Raw genomic sequence first — 18746 nt, 5'->3', positions numbered from 1 at the left:
GAGAGAGAGAGAGAGAGAGAAAAAGAGAGAATGAGAAAGCAAGCAACGAGGTCCAGGATTTGAACCACGATTGGCCATGTGCGAGTCCAGCACTTTAACCACTACACCACCTGCTGGCCCTTATTGAAGGGTCAGTTTTAATGGGAACATTGAGGAAATAATGCCTCTGACTTTTAACATAGAAAATTCAATGGAAATCGTGTTAATTATATTAAGGAAGATGAGTGTGCCTTTCAAAATCCTACAAGATTTTTGCACTTTACTAAAAGTTATGCATATGTCTATCTCTTACATAAAAATAGAGTTTACAATGACACTTTATGATTCTGGGACTTTATATGAATTGTAGCCTTTTCTTACTTTCTTTACCTTAAAAATATTATGTTTGTTCTTATGTTGGACTTGTGAACTGAATGATCTAATTATGTGTCTAAACAAATATTATTTACTAGGTTGTTCCATCACCTTCTTTCTTTGCATCATAAATGCTTAATCTGATCTTTGATGTTCTCACATGATTTCTCTGTTTTTCTGACCTAGAAAATTGAAGTTTCTGCACATGTAATTATCACTTTAAATCTGAACCATGCATTTGGCATACTTAAACAACTGAAGATATTCCTTGAACTTCATATTTCAGAAAAACTCTGTAAATATTTTAATGATGCTTTTAGTCATAGTTAAAGTGATAAATACATAAAACTTGTGCATATCAATTACATTATTTACATTTCTGAAGGGATTGTGAATGGGGAGGGGGGTCTTTGTTTTTCATTTTCTATATTTAGCAAGTTAAAGATGGATGAAATTAGGAATTGCCATGATAAATGTAGAATGACTGAAATACAAGAATCATATAATTAGTTTTTCTCTGATGTACTGTAGCTTCCAGTTAACTTCTGAGAATAATATATATCTGAGGTTAAATTCGTTAGTTTCACTGGAATCCCCTGAAAAGATTCATTTTGCTTTGAGAGAACATCAACAAAACCACAGACTAGAATTTTAGAGCTGGTGGGATGCTGAGATGAAGTTAAAACACCTGGACATACATATACACAGACATACACGGGTATCCGTAAATCCTACCTCCCGAGTGTAAGTCAGTATATGAAATATTTCTTGCTGCAGCCCTTCCATGAGCTTGTATTTTGTATTGTCAGGATGCATGCCACCACACATCTGGCATATGCCTACATAGACATATTGCACAAATATGTATCATAATATTTATTCAAAACATCTCAGTGAAAGATAATAATAGTTATCAAGGTTAGGACAATTCTCCAGACTACATTTTCCAAAATAAAACCTATAAATAGCAGTATTTTATACTTTATTCAAAATAGGCATTTTTCAGAGCAAGGAAAAATAAATATGTTTGCCTTAAATTTGTGTTGAGAAACTACTATATAATTGCCTAATCTGATTTTTTGTTTTGGTTTAAAATTTGTATTATTGTGTATAGATGTTGCATGGTTCCCAGTAAGAAGGTCATCCTAAAGGTAACAAATAGCATATTGAGTAGAAGCAGGGCCAAACTCTGCACAAAGAATTTCTCAGTGAGTCATTGTCCGTAATTAATGCCAGATCTCTCCTCCATGTCTCTCTTACAGTCAAGAGATCACAGAATCACTGTTGTCCCCATCTAGTAAATATATGGAAGAAGAATACAAGTAGAGAGTTATATATCTCATGAAAATGTTGTGTTACTGGTAAAAGGCAATTTCTTCTCATCTTGGCCATCGTGGAAAAGAAGAGGAAGAGCTATCATTCTGTTGCCTGACTGGATGTCTGCTTATGTAATAGATTTGAGCAAAAGAGATAGAAAGAAGACTAGAGAAGGCAGGAGTGAATTACCTACACCCATAGCATTCAGCATGGAAAGGTGCAAGCTTCCAAGGCTGTGGGCAGATTGAAGAAGATGAAGGATTTAAGTCATTTTGGTGGAAGTTCACCCAGGAAAGCTATCCAGCAGCTGGTGGAGTCCCTCCTGTTCAAGGGTGTGAGTGTTTCAACAGTGATGAGGCTAAGGATGGCTGAGAGCTCATGTTCTGGAATAATCTGCACTTCCACAATAGCTAACTGAGCAGTGGGAAGGCCCTACAGGATCCTCTAAATTATGACATATTTATGCTGCAAGACAATCAGCATTTCTTCCTCATCACTGAGATAATAAACCCTGAAGAAGAAGATGAGATCTTAAAAAAAGGCAGAGCCTTCCTTTCTCTTCCCTTCAAACTCTGGCCTCTCATCCATGATAAAGTGTGTACTTGTACAAAAAGATAAAACAATTTTTTTTCTTTTTTTGTAGAGGTTTTTGCTATAGGGCGCATGCGCTCGCCAGACAGAGACATGGAGACAGAAAGCGAGAAATCACCCCCCTATGGGGGATGGTCACGCCGCAATCCCTTCTCCTCCATTCTCCTCTCGGGATCTTGAGCACGCACGCACACGTGCCCAGAATGAGTTTAAGCCACCAGGTCTGGGACTCGGACCGTGGTCGACTACATGGGAGTCCAGCGAGCCATCGTGGAAAAGAAGAGGAAGAGCTATCATTCTGTTGCCTGACTGGATGTCTGCTTATGTAATAGATTTGAGCAAAAGAGATAGAAAGAAGACTAGAGAAGGCAGGAGTGAATTACCTACACCCATAGCATTCAGCATGGAAAGGTGCAAGCTTCCAAGGCTGTGGGCAGATTGAAGAAGATGAAGGATTTAAGTCATTTTGGTGGAAGTTCACCCAGGAAAGCTATCCAGCAGCTGGTGGAGTCCCTCCTGTTCAAGGGTGTGAGTGTTTCAACAGTGATGAGGCTAAGGATGGCTGAGAGCTCATGTTCTGGAATAATCTGCACTTCCACAATAGCTAACTGAGCAGTGGGAAGGCCCTACAGGATCCTCTAAATTATGACATATTTATGCTGCAAGACAATCAGCATTTCTTCCTCATCACTGAGATAATAAACCCTGAAGAAGAAGATGAGATCTTAAAAAAAGGCAGAGCCTTCCTTTCTCTTCCCTTCAAACTCTGGCCTCTCATCCATGATAAAGTGTGTACTTGTACAAAAAGATAAAACAATTTTTTTTCTTTTTTTGTAGAGGTTTTTGCTATAGGGCGCATGCGCTCGCCAGACAGAGACATGGAGACAGAAAGCGAGAAATCACCCCCCTATGGGGGATGGTCACGCCGCAATCCCTTCTCCTCCATTCTCCTCTCGGGATCTTGAGCACGCACGCACACGTGCCCAGAATGAGTTTAAGCCACCAGGTCTGGGACTCGGACCGTGGTCGACTACATGGGAGTCCAGCGACATAGCCATTACGCCAACTGCTGTTCCCGATAAAACAAAATTTTAATCAAGTTTGAAATAAAAGTTTTAGCTGCAGTGGACTTTAACTAACCAAATAGGCGAGAGTAGAGGTTTTGAGGATAATTGAATAATCAAAGAAAAAAAAGCTATTTTATTTAAATCGCTCACTGTGTTGAAACTCCTCAAAAAACTGGGGTTACACCAAGACTCAAGTTAGTGTGGTCTTTTCATTTACTTGTTTACATTTTTTATGCATATGTGGAGAAGAGGAAGCATGAACAAGAGGGAATTTTGCAGATGAAGATTTATTCTCCAGTATAAAAGGCAGACAATTCCATCATTGTTTTAAATCCTTCAATAGCCCAAAACAATGTGAATTTAAGGGCCATTGCTCAGACTTCAAAGTTCTACAAATTCTTAAGTTCTTAGATTCTAAGAAGACTGAGGCACCATTTGCTCTGTTCATACCAACTATCTTCTGAAAACTCTAATACTTCAAACCACAGGGACTGGTAGGTGGGATTTTAATAAAATTTATCAGGGATTTAACTGAATGAAGTCAGGGTCTCTTTAAAAGAAGTGAACTGGCCAGTACCTGAGCAAGGAAGATGCTATTTTTATACAGTTAATTATTCACTTATACTAACTAGAGATTAATTAGCAGATATATAACATAGATCTTAAATAACAGTAGGTTGGGTTCAGAAGATAGCATAATGGTTATGTTGCTGGATTCTCACGTAGTTGATCGAGGTTTGAGTCCTGGACCTGGCGGCTTAAAACTTATGCTTGGCATGAGTGCATGCATGCTCCAAATCCTGAAAGTAGATGGAAGGAGAAGGGATTGCAGCATGGCTATCCCCACTGGGAGGGTGATTTCTTGCTCTTTGTCTCTCCTTCTCTCTCTGTATCTCTGGCGAGTACATACACCCTGTAGTAAAATCTCTCTAAAAAATAAATAAGTAAAAGTAGGTTAAACAAAAAAGAAGTCTTCCATTTTTCTCTCAGTTCAGTGGGTCCACTGTTCCTCCATCCCAATCACATGACTTCCATCCTTTCCCTGTCCAAGAGGAAACTGAGTTCCACACAGTAGATTGGAGAGAGAGGCAGAAAAGTCATACTTTTTCCTTCAAGATTGTGCCTGAAAATGGCACACCTTTCTCCAACTCATGTGTTTAAAAATCTAAAAATTATGTATGGTCACTTAAGATGGGGCTCTATCCAACAGAAGTAGCTTGCAATTTTGAAACTGAGGGGAGTTAATTTTGCTATGGGCCTTTGAAAATTAAATACTATACATTTGTTCATATATTTGCATGACTTGAATACTGAAAAGTACATAGATTATTTTCATCAGACAGATGGTAAGTGGTAGGGATGGAGCAAACCCAGACCACGTAGAATATAGAGTCCAGGAATTCACTGTACTGGAGTCAGATTCATAATCTAAAAAATGAGAATAAAAGATCCATTTGAGGTACAAGATACAGTAAGCACATGTATTCCTATGGGAAAACATGTGCTTACTAGACAGAGTCAGAGAGAGAAAAATAAGAAATCACCCCACCCCGCCCTGGGACAATGGCCACTCTGCAGTCTCTTCTCCTTTCTCCTCTAGGAATTTTGGGCATGCACGCACACACGTCCAGTGAGATTTTCAAGCTGGCAAGTTTAGTACTCAAACCCAAATTCAGCCAGTAGGATCTAGCTGCCTTAATTACCATGCAATTGGTTGGCCCACAGCAATGGATTCTAATGTAATGGATTTGCAATGTATATTGATACGACTTCTGATTGCACATTGTAACTAACATTGAAGAAACTACCACCTGTTGAGTTTTAAGGTAGCACCAAATAGCCACAGTTTTGCAAATAATATTAAAAGAATCCTCTCTTTTAGAACTACCTACATCTCTGAGGCTTAATTTTCTTCTTATACATAACTAAAACAACATATTACAAGATATTGAATGTAGACATAGATGAAGAAACTCAACTGTCATCCATATACCCAAGCACTACAGTTATCTGCAAAATTCAGAACAATACTATTCTCATTTTTTTTTACCTTGGAAAAAATATATATGCAAATAAAATATATGAATGCTATTATTTTACTACAACTTTATTATTTTTTAAATGAGCCATAAACATTTAAAAATTTTTCTCAGTTTATTTCTATTCATAGATACTATACATATAAATGAAAATTATTTGAGGTCATAAATCATTTCTGAGTCCAAAAAGTTTGAAAATTATTGGCCTATAGTAGTTATTCAATAAATACCAATGAGCTCACCCTTAATTTTGTTAGTAATTGGTACCCATTTTTTCTCTTAAATTTCTCATTCCAAGAAAAAAAGCTGTCATTCTACTATCTAAGGAAATGGTCCTAAATAATTGGTTTCTTGTTGTGTTATTCAACAGCATAATCATTCTAGAATTGTTACTACTCCAATACTTTAATATTCGGCAATACAAGTAAGTCTATGAGTTACAGCGTAATCATCTTCTATTGTCCTGCAGTCTCTTCTGAGAGCAAAATCTGTTAGCATCTAATTTCTGTGGCAAAATTATTTTGTTTAATATTGATGCAAAATAAAGAATAAAAATCATATCAAGAGATACATTTTTAGTATTATACATTTTAAATAACATAATAATATAAAGATTTACAACTAGAAATTATAGATGCTATTATTTTTTTACTAAAGTGTTGAAATTAATTTTATGGATCATAAATTTCCTGTTCTGGTAAACCTTCATATGGATAGTGGACATGGAACACCAAGAAGACACTGTAAATGGAGGTAATTTTGCTATTTACATGTATTTAAAGTTAGAACTCTTGTTGTCTTTAAAAAGCCTGGTCCATGATTACCATGGCTACAGATATTTTAGTTTATATCTGCTAACATTTAGGCATAAAAAAGTAAAACAGAGTATTTGAGCTTTCATAAAGGAACTGTATATAACGCAACACAGAAAAAGACCAGGGGCATGGAGGAAGGTCTTTCATGTAGAAATAAGTTTGGAAGCAGTTTGTTTCCTGAAGAAAGCTGCCAGGGCTGGGTCTAGGTCCTAGGCAAAGACAAGGAGAGTGAGAAGCTAGGATGGAGAATCAGGGTACAGGAAGTAGGTTCTCTGGGTGAGATTAAATGAGAGTCCATAGGCTCCTCATGAATATCCCTGTCCAGAAGGAGAAATGAAGACAAAGCTGGGAAAGGTCCTGAGGTCTTCAACTACAATGTTCAGAAAGCATAAGGATGAAGGTGCTAGATAGAGGGTAGGAGTGGTGGTCAGGCCCAAGTCAGAAAGGCAAGGCAGCAAATCCAGAGAGAGAAATACATGCCCTGCTTTCAGAACTACAAAAAATGGAGTTCAGACTTAGATATGCAGTAGATAAAATCTGGCATTTCAAACTCTAAATCTTCATTGGCACTGGCAGACAATAACTTTTCTCTATTGCCAAATGTTCAAACCCTTTGCTCAGATTAAGGCAGTTCCTTACAGGTTCATCAGTTCTCTGCACCAGTTTTCTGCACCAACCAGTACAGTTCCAAAAGCTGAACTCTTGAACCTGCCAAGATGTAAACGAAATAGAGGAATGCGCATGGAACTGGAAGCTTTGGCCAGAGAGCTGCACATTTCATCCAATGGAAGGAAACAGTTTGGTAGAGAGGCAATTGTTGGAGACTATGCATATGAAGTCTTTAATCACCAAAGACAGAAAACCCTGAGAATATGTCTTGATAGGAAAGAGTATATAGATAAATGCAAAATGAACAGAGTAAGAAATGAGCAGGCAATATGAAATGAAGAAGTAGGATGACTGATCAAAGATGAGCACAGAACACTGTCAAAGAAAATTCCCTTTGTGCACAAACATTGTTAAGGATTGCAGTGCTTTCTTTGTACTGAGATATTGGAAGTAAACATCAGAGCCATAATGTTTATAATGTAGAGATTATGTGTATTCATGTATAATAAATTATAAAAAGTACATTCCTTATGTGATTTTAATCATTCTTACATCATTTTTAGGCTGTGTTTCTTCAAGTCTGTTGAAAAATACTTCTTCAGTTACCACTAAACAAAAATATTTGAAGCAGATCTCAAATCGACAAAGGCTGAGCATATTCTCAGACCAGAAAACAGTGCTATATCCTTTACAGAGCTACATATGACAAAGAGTGCCCTATACGATTACATCTTCTAATCCAAATATTAAGAGTTTTAAAATTTTAGTTGTTTTTCTCATTACTCACATGCTTATGTATCTGTATAACATTTTAGATCTCATATTTTTTCCAATAACAAAAACTGCTCTTTTTCTAACTTAGAATGGTAAAAATTATCATGGAATTAAAAATATTCAATGCTTTGTAAATAAATTGAGTGAAACTACTCATTTACGTTAAAATTGGATTATCAAATATCAGGCTTTAAAATCTGTTGAAAACAATACAAGTTATAAAATTTTCATACAATTATAACATCAGTTAATTGCTTTTTTCCCAAATGCATTTTCTTTATATTTACTTCAGGCAATTTCTGTCAAATATTATTGTACAAAGATATATCATGATTTGTTCTGCTTTGGTTTGTCATGATTGTATGAAAGATTAGATGTTTACCCATGGGTAAATTACAGACACTAATGAATAAGAGATCTATGAAAAAAAATCCAGGCTCAAAATTCATACAATGCCAAGTATACATTATGTCAGGTATAAAATTAAATGCCAAACTGGTCAAATTGATCAAACCTGCACTGGGGACAGTTTTGCTGCTGAACAGTACTCATGACTCATCATTTAGTATTCCAGTCACAAAGGTGACATGGTTTCCATTTCTGGCATTTTTAGTCCATTGAGTCTAAAGAAGTAACTCATTATTCCACACTCAGAGCCAACGTTTTCTCCTTGTAACAAAATTAATGTGAGATAAGGACGGCATTAATTCATTTCCAGCTAAATCAGCTATCTAGTTTTTCACAAACTACACAGTTACAGCATGCAGTTAGCATTGAAGGCTACAGGTTTTTTGTGCTGTTGTCTTTCTTTCTTTCTCTTTCTTTCTTTTCTTTTATAAGGAGGAGGACTTTATAAAGTAGAATATGCTTATGGATCTTCCTCGCCCCTACCCTTAAGAGACATTATATTAAAAAGTTATCACTGATGGTACAGACATAAGAGGGGACTCTCTTCTTCTTATTTCAACATGTTTAATGAAGCCAAAATGCAATTTTATTTTTGTCCCTGAAGGAAAAAAATTTTAGGTGGTCTCTGAGTTTGTTGTCAATAGCTTAAGAGTTTCTATATAGTTTTTTTTTTTTTTAAAATACATATAAGTTATTATGCAGTCTTTTATCATGGTAATAAGTGCAATACTTATTTATTTTTCTACAGTATGTCACCATATTCCAAGGATACTAATTTAGCTATTTAAACTTCTGAACCTATTTACAAAAATGCACCCATCTGTGGAACATTTATTAGTTAAGAATGAAAGATATGAAGTATAAATATGATTTTTTAAATGCAAAATTAAAAGTTACAACAAAAGAGCTAGATAACTCTGGACACTCCTAATTATAAAACATTTGTAAGTACATGGTATATGAGTTTTAACCTCTAGTTTTTTTCAATTAGCAATAATCGTGCCTCGGATAAACTTCATTGGCTACGATACTGCCACTGCGCAAAGTTTAACCTCTAGTTTTTAAAAGAAAAATATAAACTATCGATTTATTTTGGCAGTGGGATAGTAACAAATGATTGCCAGGTCTGGGACTTAACCTGCAGTCAGCCATGTGGGAGCACCTTAACCACCACACCACCAGCTGGCCCTGGAAAGTTTATTTTCTTCTTTCTGTTTTCAATTGGGTATAAAATTTGTTATACAAACAATCAGGAAAAAAAAAGAATGGGAATAAGTGCAAGTCTTCATACCTCACCCTGTCTTCCCTCTCAGTGAACTATCTATTCCTAGGTTTTAAAAATATTAATATTAATCATGCACTTTTCAAATAAAAATGAAAAGTTCTTTGTCAATTGACAACTGAAGGTGAAATCACAAATGTCTTTCCATCTCCACAATTTCTTATTCACTTATTTAGTCCACACCACAATTTCTTCTCCATTCACCTCTCAGGGCTTTGGGCACCTTTGGACAGTGCACCCAGTGTGCCTCTCAAGCCTCTGGGTTCAAGACTTAAACCACTCAGTTGACCATGGGGGATCTAGGCGCCTTTACCATCAAGGCACTGGCTGGCCCTCAGATTTCGTATTAAAAGAAGTAAAGTTGTTTATAAGAATAACAAAACTTCTTTAGCTGACCTTTGTCTTCGATTTTTTTGTTGCTGGGACTGACATTTCTCACCATATTGGTGCTATTCCCATATTTGAAACCACATTGTCCAAGAACAGAGAACGTTCGTGAATACAAAATTGCATGAACTTTCACTGAGAACATTCAAACCAGGATTCATATTGGCTGAGAGCGAAAACTATGCCTGGCCAAGATGGACTCATCCAGACCCACTATGGGCTTTTAACTTCTACAGAATGGAATAATGACTATAGCAAACACTGAGATGAAATGCAATTTTTGCCAGGCATATGACAGGCACATCACACATATTTACTAAACTAACCTCATAAAATCCAAGAAGGCAGATACAATTTTTCTTTTCATTTAAAGATGAAAAACTAGACTCAGTAACATTTAATAACTTGTTCGGGTACCAAATCTGGTAAAGTTGCTCAGTTGGGATTTGAAAAACCATGCTTGTAGGCACTGCATTTCATTGTCTGGAAAGCTCAGGAGGTCAGTGAAGCCTCAATGTTTTGTAAAAGGTAAGCCAAATCAAGGGCCAAAGCTCAAATGGAGGTTGGAAAATAGGGCAGAGGTAAAATACGATATTGTGAGGTTGAACTGGATAAGAAACTCAAAATTAATGTCCAGAGACATCCAGAGTATCCCTGGCACACGTGTGCCCATGATCCAAGGCCAGTTAAGACTGGGAGTGGAAAATAGCATCAAGAGCCTGGTGGGAATGCTGTCTCTGTATCTCTATCTTTCTCTCTCAGGGAATAATATATGAAAAACTAAAAACAAAAAAACAAAACAAAACAAAACAAATCCTCAAAAGCCTTTGGAAATTATGAAAGTAGTAAATAATATGAGCATATTATTTGCAAAACAACAGGGATGATAGGATGTGTGGATGCTGGAGGATAACTGCCCCTTCAAAGGGAACCAGTTGCTGGGAACAGCAGTTAGCATAATGGCTATGTCGCTGGACTCCCAACATAGTCGACTGTGGTTCACGTCCCGGACCCAGTGGCTTAAAACTCAAGTCAGGTGCGTGTGCGTGCGTGTCCAAGATCCTGAGAGGAGAATGGAGGAGAAGGGATTGTGGCATGACCATACCCCCTGAGGGGTGATTTCTCATTTTCTGTCTCTCTGTCTCTTTGTCTGTCTGGGGAGCACACGCACCCTATAGCAAAAAACCTCTAAAAAAAAAAAGCTGAGAATCAAGATTTCTTTGTTAGGCCCACCTCAGTGGCACAGTTGGGAGCAAATTGAACTGCACTGCCAGAAGCCATGTGTCACACGTGGGTGCCTCAGATCCTGAGAACTAGAGGGCTAGGGAAAGGGAATAGCAGTGTGATGAGACCCTACTATGGGTACTTTTCTCGTCTCTCTCACTTTCTCTGTCCTGTGTGAGCACTTTCTATCTTGAATAAAATAAACTAAAAACAAAAAAAAAAAATGAAAGAGATTTTTATGCAAGATTTCGAAATGTTTAGAATATTTAGTAGGCCAAATAAAATTGTGACTGAATACTTGCAGCTCCTCAACTAGGTGAGTTCTGAGGTTTCTTGCAGAGCCAAGGCTCTAATCTTCATCTGTTGATACAATAGACATGTGGTAATATATTTAAGAGTTTTTAAAAAGTGTTTACTTACTTATTATTATTCTTCAATTGGACCGGGGAGAGAGAGAGAGAAAGAGAGAGAATGAGAAAGCAAGCAACGAGGTCCAGGATTTGAACCACGATTGGCCATGTGCGAGTCCAGCACTTTAACCACTACACCACCTGCTGGCCCTTATTGAAGGGTCAGTTTTAATGGGAACATTGAGGAAATAATGCCTCTGACTTTTAACATAGAAAATTCAATGGAAATCGTGTTAATTATATTAAGGAAGATGAGTGTGCCTTTCAAAATCCTACAAGATTTTTGCACTTTACTAAAAGTTATGCATATGTCTATCTCTTACATAAAAATAGAGTTTACAATGACACTTTATGATTCTGGGACTTTATATGAATTGTAGCCTTTTCTTATTTTCTTTACCTTAAAAATATTATGTTTGTTCTTATGTTGGACTTGTGAACTGAATGATCTAATTATGTGTCTAAACAAATATTATTTACTAGGTTGTTCCATCACCTTCTTTCTTTGCATCATAAATGCTTAATCTGATCTTTGATGTTCTCACATGATTTCTCTGTTTTTCTGACCTAGAAAATTGAAGTTTCTGCACATGTAATTATCACTTTAAATCTGAACCATGCATTTGGCATACTTAAACAACTGAAGATATTCCTTGAACTTCATATTTCAGAAAAACTCTGTAAATATTTTAATGATGCTTTTAGTCATAGTTAAAGTGATAAATACATAAAACTTGTGCATATCAATTACATTATTTACATTTCTGAAGGGATTGTGAATGGGGAGGGGGGTCTTTGTTTTTCATTTTCTATATTTAGCAAGTTAAAGATGGATGAAATTAGGAATTGCCATGATAAATGTAGAATGACTGAAATACAAGAATCATATAATTAGTTTTTCTCTGATGTACTGTAGCTTCCAGTTAACTTCTGAGAATAATATATATCTGAGGTTAAATTCGTTAGTTTCACTGGAATCCCCTGAAAAGATTCATTTTGCTTTGAGAGAACATCAACAAAACCACAGACTAGAATTTTAGAGCTGGTGGGATGCTGAGATGAAGTTAAAACACCTGGACATACATATACACAGACATACACGGGTATCCGTAAATCCTACCTCCCGAGTGTAAGTCAGTATATGAAATATTTCTTGCTGCAGCCCTTCCATGAGCTTGTATTTTTGTATTGTCAGGATGCATGCCACCACACATCTGGCATATGCCTACATAGACATATTGCACAAATATGTATCATAATATTTATTCAAAACATCTCAGTGAAAGATAATAATAGTTATCAAGGTTAGGACAATTCTCCAGACTACATTTTCCAAAATAAAACCTATAAATAGCAGTATTTTATACTTTATTCAAAATAGGCATTTTTCAGAGCAAGGAAAAATAAATATGTTTGCCTTAAATTTGTGTTGAGAAACTACTATATAATTGCCTAATCTGATTTTTTGTTTTGGTTTAAAATTTGTATTATTGTGTATAGATGTTGCATGGTTCCCAGTAAGAAGGTCATCCTAAAGGTAACAAATAGCATATTGAGTAGAAGCAGGGCCAAACTCTGCACAAAGAATTTCTCAGTGAGTCATTGTCCGTAATTAATGCCAGATCTCTCCTCCATGTCTCTCTTACAGTCAAGAGATCACAGAATCACTGTTGTCCCCATCTAGTAAATATATGGAAGAAGAATACAAGTAGAGAGTTATATATCTCATGAAAATGTTGTGTTACTGGTAAAAGGCAATTTCTTCTCATCTTGGCCATCGTGGAAAAGAAGAGGAAGAGCTATCATTCTGTTGCCTGACTGGATGTCTGCTTATGTAATAGATTTGAGCAAAAGAGATAGAAAGAAGACTAGAGAAGGCAGGAGTGAATTACCTACACCCATAGCATTCAGCATGGAAAGGTGCAAGCTTCCAAGGCTGTGGGCAGATTGAAGAAGATGAAGGATTTAAGTCATTTTGGTGGAAGTTCACCCAGGAAAGCTATCCAGCAGCTGGTGGAGTCCCTCCTGTTCAAGGGTGTGAGTGTTTCAACAGTGATGAGGCTAAGGATGGCTGAGAGCTCATGTTCTGGAATAATCTGCACTTCCACAATAGCTAACTGAGCAGTGGGAAGGCCCTACAGGATCCTCTAAATTATGACATATTTATGCTGCAAGACAATCAGCATTTCTTCCTCATCACTGAGATAATAAACCCTGAAGAAGAAGATGAGATCTTAAAAAAAGGCAGAGCCTTCCTTTCTCTTCCCTTCAAACTCTGGCCTCTCATCCATGATAAAGTGTGTACTTGTACAAAAAGATAAAACAATTTTTTTTCTTTTTTTGTAGAGGTTTTTGCTATAGGGCGCATGCGCTCGCCAGACAGAGACATGGAGACAGAAAGCGAGAAATCACCCCCCTATGGGGGATGGTCACGCCGCAATCCCTTCTCCTCCATTCTCCTCTCGGGATCTTGAGCACGCACGCACACGTGCCCAGAATGAGTTTAAGCCACCAGGTCTGGGACTCGGACCGTGGTCGACTACATGGGAGTCCAGCGACATAGCCATTACGCCAACTGCTGTTCCCGATAAAACAAAATTTTAATCAAGTTTGAAATAAAAGTTTTAGCTGCAGTGGACTTTAACTAACCAAATAGGCGAGAGTAGAGGTTTTGAGGATAATTGAATAATCAAAGAAAAAAAAGCTATTTTATTTAAATCGCTCACTGTGTTGAAACTCCTCAAAAAACTGGGGTTACACCAAGACTCAAGTTAGTGTGGTCTTTTCATTTACTTGTTTACATTTTTTATGCATATGTGGAGAAGAGGAAGCATGAACAAGAGGGAATTTTGCAGATGAAGATTTATTCTCCAGTATAAAAGGCAGACAATTCCATCATTGTTTTAAATCCTTCAATAGCCCAAAACAATGTGAATTTAAGGGCCATTGCTCAGACTTCAAAGTTCTACAAATTCTTAAGTTCTTAGATTCTAAGAAGACTGAGGCACCATTTGCTCTGTTCATACCAACTATCTTCTGAAAACTCTAATACTTCAAACCACAGGGACTGGTAGGTGGGATTTTAATAAAATTTATCAGGGATTTAACTGAATGAAGTCAGGGTCTCTTTAAAAGAAGTGAACTGGCCAGTACCTGAGCAAGGAAGATGCTATTTTTATACAGTTAATTATTCACTTATACTAACTAGAGATTAATTAGCAGATATATAACATAGATCTTAAATAACAGTAGGTTGGGTTCAGAAGATAGCATAATGGTTATGTTGCTGGATTCTCACGTAGTTGATCGAGGTTTGAGTCCTGGACCTGGCGGCTTAAAACTTATGCTTGGCATGAGTGCATGCATGCTCCAAATCCTGAAAGTAGATGGAAGGAGAAGGGATTGCAGCATGGCTATCCCCACTGGGAGGGTGATTTCTTGCTCTTTGTCTCTCCTTCTCTCTCTGTATCTCTGGCGAGTACATACACCCTGTAGTAAAATCTCTCTAAAAAATAAATAAGTAAAAGTAGGTTAAACAAAAAAGAAGTCTTCCATTTTTCTCTCAGTTCAGTGGGTCCACTGTTCCTCCATCCCAATCACATGACTTCCATCCTTTCCCTGTCCAAGAGGAAACTGAGTTCCACACAGTAGATTGGAGAGAGAGGCAGAAAAGTCATACTTTTTCCTTCAAGATTGTGCCTGAAAATGGCACACCTTTCTCCAACTCATGTGTTTAAAAATCTAAAAATTATGTATGGTCACTTAAGATGGGGCTCTATCCAACAGAAGTAGCTTGCAATTTTGAAACTGAGGGGAGTTAATTTTGCTATGGGCCTTTGAAAATTAAATACTATACATTTGTTCATATATTTGCATGACTTGAATACTGAAAAGTACATAGATTATTTTCATCAGACAGATGGTAAGTGGTAGGGATGGAGCAAACCCAGACCACGTAGAATATAGAGTCCAGGAATTCACTGTACTGGAGTCAGATTCATAATCTAAAAAATGAGAATAAAAGATCCATTTGAGGTACAAGATACAGTAAGCACATGTATTCCTATGGGAAAACATGTGCTTACTAGACAGAGTCAGAGAGAGAAAAATAAGAAATCACCCCACCCCGCCCTGGGACAATGGCCACTCTGCAGTCTCTTCTCCTTTCTCCTCTAGGAATTTTGGGCATGCACGCACACACGTCCAGTGAGATTTTCAAGCTGGCAAGTTTAGTACTCAAACCCAAATTCAGCCAGTAGGATCTAGCTGCCTTAATTACCATGCAATTGGTTGGCCCACAGCAATGGATTCTAATGTAATGGATTTGCAATGTATATTGATACGACTTCTGATTGCACATTGTAACTAACATTGAAGAAACTACCACCTGTTGAGTTTTAAGGTAGCACCAAATAGCCACAGTTTTGCAAATAATATTAAAAGAATCCTCTCTTTTAGAACTACCTACATCTCTGAGGCTTAATTTTCTTCTTATACATAACTAAAACAACATATTACAAGATATTGAATGTAGACATAGATGAAGAAACTCAACTGTCATCCATATACCCAAGCACTACAGTTATCTGCAAAATTCAGAACAATACTATTCTCATTTTTTTTTACCTTGGAAAAAATATATATGCAAATAAAATATATGAATGCTATTATTTTACTACAACTTTATTATTTTTTAAATGAGCCATAAACATTTAAAAATTTTTCTCAGTTTATTTCTATTCATAGATACTATACATATAAATGAAAATTATTTGAGGTCATAAATCATTTCTGAGTCCAAAAAGTTTGAAAATTATTGGCCTATAGTAGTTATTCAATAAATACCAATGAGCTCACCCTTAATTTTGTTAATAATTGGTACCCATTTTTTCTCTTAAATTTCTCATTCCAAGAAAAAAAGCTGTCATTCTACTATCTAAGGAAATGGTCCTAAATAATTGGTTTCTTGTTGTGTTATTCAACAGCATAATCATTCTAGAATTGTTACTACTCCAATACTTTAATATTCGGCAATACAAGTAAGTCTATGAGTTACAGCGTAATCATCTTCTATTGTCCTGCAGTCTCTTCTGAGAGCAAAATCTGTTAGCATCTAATTTCTGTGGCAAAATTATTTTGTTTAATATTGATGCAAAATAAAGAATAAAAATCATATCAAGAGATACATTTTTAGTATTATACATTTTAAATAACATAATAATATAAAGATTTACAACTAGAAATTATAGATGCTATTATTTTTTTACTAAAGTGTTGAAATTAATTTTATGGATCATAAATTTCCTGTTCTGGTAAACCTTCATATGGATAGTGGACATGGAACACCAAGAAGACACTGTAAATGGAGGTAATTTTGCTATTTACATGTATTTAAAGTTAGAACTCTTGTTGTCTTTAAAAAGCCTGGTCCATGATTACCATGGCTACAGATATTTTAGTTTATATCTGCTAACATTTAGGCATAAAAAAGTAAAACAGAGTATTTGAGCTTTCATAAAGGAACTGTATATAACGCAACACAGAAAAAGACCAGGGGCATGGAGGAAGGTCTTTCATGTAGAAATAAGTTTGGAAGCAGTTTGTTTCCTGAAGAAAGCTGCCAGGGCTGGGTCTAGGTCCTAGGCAAAGACAAGGAGAGTGAGAAGCTAGGATGGAGAATCAGGGTACAGGAAGTAGGTTCTCTGGGTGAGATTAAATGAGAGTCCATAGGCTCCTCATGAATATCCCTGTCCAGAAGGAGAAATGAAGACAAAGCTGGGAAAGGTCCTGAGGTCTTCAACTACAATGTTCAGAAAGCATAAGGATGAAGGTGCTAGATAGAGGGTAGGAGTGGTGGTCAGGCCCAAGTCAGAAAGGCAAGGCAGCAAATCCAGAGAGAGAAATACATGCCCTGCTTTCAGAACTACAAAAAATGGAGTTCAGACTTAGATATGCAGTAGATAAAATCTGGCATTTCAAACTCTAAATCTTCATTGGCACTGGCAGACAATAACTTTTCTCTATTGCCAAATGTTCAAACCCTTTGCTCAGATTAAGGCAGTTCCTTACAGGTTCATCAGTTCTCTGCACCAGTTTTCTGCACCAACCAGTACAGTTCCAAAAGCTGAACTCTTGAACCTGCCAAGATGTAAACGAAATAGAGGAATGCGCATGGAACTGGAAGCTTTGGCCAGAGAGCTGCACATTTCATCCAATGGAAGGAAACAGTTTGGTAGAGAGGCAATTGTTGGAGACTATGCATATGAAGTCTTTAATCACCAAAGACAGAAAACCCTGAGAATATGTCTTGATAGGAAAGAGTATATAGATAAATGCAAAATGAACAGAGTAAGAAATGAGCAGGCAATATGAAATGAAGAAGTAGGATGACTGATCAAAGATGAGCACAGAACACTGTCAAAGAAAATTCCCTTTGTGCACAAACATTGTTAAGGATTGCAGTGCTTTCTTTGTACTGAGATATTGGAAGTAAACATCAGAGCCATAATGTTTATAATGTAGAGATTATGTGTATTCATGTATAATAAATTATAAAAAGTACATTCCTTATGTGATTTTAATCATTCTTACATCATTTTTAGGCTGTGTTTCTTCAAGTCTGTTGAAAAATACTTCTTCAGTTACCACTAAACAAAAATATTTGAAGCAGATCTCAAATCGACAAAGGCTGAGCATATTCTCAGACCAGAAAACAGTGCTATATCCTTTACAGAGCTACATATGACAAAGAGTGCCCTATACGATTACATCTTCTAATCCAAATATTAAGAGTTTTAAAATTTTAGTTGTTTTTCTCATTACTCACATGCTTATGTATCTGTATAACATTTTAGATCTCATATTTTTTCCAATAACAAAAACTGCTCTTTTTCTAACTTAGAATGGTAAAAATTATCATGGAATTAAAAATATTCAATGCTTTGTAAATAAATTGAGTGAAACTACTCATTTACGTTAAAATTGGATTATCAAATATCAGGCTTTAAAATCTGTTGAAAACAATACAAGTTATAAAATTTTCATACAATTATAACATCAGTTAATTGCTTTTTTCCCAAATGCATTTTCTTTATATTTACTTCAGGCAATTTCTGTCAAATATTATTGTACAAAGATATATCATGATTTGTTCTGCTTTGGTTTGTCATGATTGTATGAAAGATTAGATGTTTACCCATGGGTAAATTACAGACACTAATGAATAAGAGATCTATGAAAAAAAATCCAGGCTCAAAATTCATACAATGCCAAGTATACATTATGTCAGGTATAAAATTAAATGCCAAACTGGTCAAATTGATCAAACCTGCACTGGGGACAGTTTTGCTGCTGAACAGTACTCATGACTCATCATTTAGTAGTCCAGTCACAAAGGTGACATGGTTTCCATTTCTGGCATTTTTAGTCCATTGAGTCTAAAGAAGTAACTCATTATTCCACACTCCAAC

General features: G+C 36.3%; 1 protein-coding gene and 1 non-coding gene across 2 annotated transcripts in view; both read right to left on the bottom strand.

Annotated features, from left to right (window-relative positions):
- Positions 1–18746, bottom strand: part of ADGRB3 (adhesion G protein-coupled receptor B3) — an 841452-nt gene that overhangs the window by 587518 nt on the left and 235188 nt on the right. The window lies entirely within an intron of this gene.
- Positions 8887–9022, bottom strand: LOC114009848 (U4 spliceosomal RNA). Its single transcript, XR_003551242.1, has one exon. It is a non-coding gene; the product is annotated as a U4 spliceosomal RNA (small nuclear RNA).

This window comes from Tupaia chinensis, unplaced genomic scaffold (assembly GCF_000334495.1).
Source record: "Tupaia chinensis unplaced genomic scaffold, TupChi_1.0 Scaffold000639_1, whole genome shotgun sequence".
Lineage (NCBI taxonomy): Eukaryota > Metazoa > Chordata > Mammalia > Scandentia > Tupaiidae > Tupaia > Tupaia belangeri.
Note: the sequence above shows the minus strand (reverse complement) of the source record. Positions and strands in the feature narration are given on the sequence as shown.